General features: G+C 47.7%; 1 protein-coding gene across 4 annotated transcripts in view; it reads left to right on the forward strand.

Moving 5' to 3' along the window:
* The first annotated feature begins 105 nt into the window (after positions 1-105).
* Positions 106-1,923, forward strand: part of SLC37A3 (solute carrier family 37 member 3) — a 39,392-nt gene continuing 37,574 nt past the window's right edge. For 3 of the 4 annotated variants that reach the window (XM_011359485.2, XM_023530280.1, XM_023530279.1), the window contains exon 1: positions 106-252. The gene's annotated coding sequence lies outside the window, so the exon portion shown is untranslated. Of the gene's footprint in view, positions 337-1,923 lie in introns of all 4 variants that reach the window. The other variant, XM_011359486.2, reaches the window with a different exon arrangement.

Here is a 1,923-nt window from a genome sequence, read left to right on the forward strand (position 1 = left end):
AGCGGGGTCCACAGAGACCTCCGCCAGGCGCCGGAGGATGCCCCGCCCACCCAGTCCGTCTGTCCCGCGGTCGGACTACAACTCCCAGCATGCCGCAAGGACAGGCGCAGGTCACGTGGGCGCCCGGAAACTCTGGCCGCAGCGCCGGGAGTGAGGTGGCGGCGGCGGCGGCGGCGGCGGCGGCGGCGCCGGGCGGGCAACAGAGCGGAGCCGAGTGAGCAGAGCGGCCAGCCAGAGAGCAGCGGGTCTCGGGTGTGCAAGCTGCGGCCGTCGGACCCGAGCCGGGAAGGGGCAGGACCCCGGTTGGGAGCGGGGATGGGGGCGCCGCCTGGGAGGGTAGGTCAGGTCCAAGGGGCGTCCACGAGACGGGAGGGCGAGGCGGAGATGCGGAGGGTGGTGGCCGTGGGTGTGGCGCCCCGGGCCGGGCTCGTCGGATCCCCCGTGCTGCGGGGCCTTGGCGGGGTGGGCCAGGACCGCAGCGGGAGGCTAGCGGGAGGATCGCGGTGGAGTTGGGGGCGGGCCAGGGGAGAGCCGGTAGTCTGGCCCGCTGGGGCTCTGGTGCAGGCTTGTAGTTTAGACCAGGTGAGGGGATCTTTTGCAAGTAGGTGGGGGAAACTTTGGGAAAGGAGATAGAGGCCTCAGAAGGAGAAAAATGTTAGTGGAAAACCTGGGCTTTGTTTTTTGGTAAGTACCATGGTCTCAGTCAAGGAATTTGGTCAGGTTACTTATTCGTCATTGCTTCAGTATTCTTATTGGCAGACTGTGGTCTGTTTATTCTCACTTTTGACAGAGGCTAAATGTGTCCACAGGGCTTTGGGTGTTTCCTGAAATATAAGATTGTAAGGTGATGCTATGCCAATTTTTACTGAAACGTTTATAGGAGAAAGCGAATGTTTCAGGGATGAGCAAAATCATTCTTAATTGCCACCTTATTTCTTCACCGTCTCGTGGTGTTTGAATTATTTCTTTCCCATTTGTTGAATGTTTACTGTGTGCCACGCTGTGTACTAGGAACTCTCTTTAGATTATCTCATTTGATCTTCAAAGCATATTGAAACTCAAAGAAGTTAATTAAGTGGAGGATCTTGGATTCCAACTTTAATACCTTTTTGTGGCCTCATGTGGCTTCACAGTCCCCCCTTCTTCTGTTAATCTTTGATTTCCATTAGAAAATCACCTTGAAACAGGACTTATAAAATTAAAGTCAGTGCACTGTCTCGTTGCTCTCTAGCTGTCAGGATCAACTGTGTTATTGAATGTTTTGTTTTGTCCCTGTTCATCAGTGATAATGGAACATCACAGTGATGACCATTCACTTTGCCCTGGAGAGGGAAAGAGTTTATCTTGAAAACTAGTTGTCTCTGGAATATGTTCAAAATAGATAGGAAGAGTGTGGTTTTAAGAACCCTGGAATAAGATGAGAGAATTTTACAGATAACTGCTAGGTATTTTTTACCTGTGGTGATGAAACAATTTAAGAAAAGAGAAAAACTACAAGAAGATTTGAGTTTTGAATAAAAGAATTTTTGTGGTACAGATAAATGGCTTCAAATTAGATATTGTGGGCTAAAAGAGACATTCGTATAAGTGTTGAACACTGAGGTGCTAAATAATTGGTGAACTCAATTACCCATTTAATACTTTTCCACCTACCTCTTTATACTTTGAGTATACATAATCTTTATACTTTGCAAATGTAAAAACTGAAGTCTGGGGAATGAAGTAATTGTCCTAACTAAAGCCCTTCTTATTCGAGTGTAGTGCTTAAGAGACTGCTATTACTAATAAGGGGTGTGTGTGTATGTTTTCCCATCCTGGATTTATATCTAAATTTAAAGTGAGATATTCTAATTATTGTTTTTATACTCAACTTGAGATATTTTATAGTTCAGGCTTTTACTCTTATACAGTGTAACCTAAGGG

Source organism: Pteropus vampyrus, unplaced genomic scaffold (genome assembly GCF_000151845.1).
Source record: "Pteropus vampyrus isolate Shadow unplaced genomic scaffold, Pvam_2.0 Scaffold48, whole genome shotgun sequence".
Taxonomy (NCBI): Eukaryota; Metazoa; Chordata; class Mammalia; order Chiroptera; family Pteropodidae; genus Pteropus; species Pteropus vampyrus.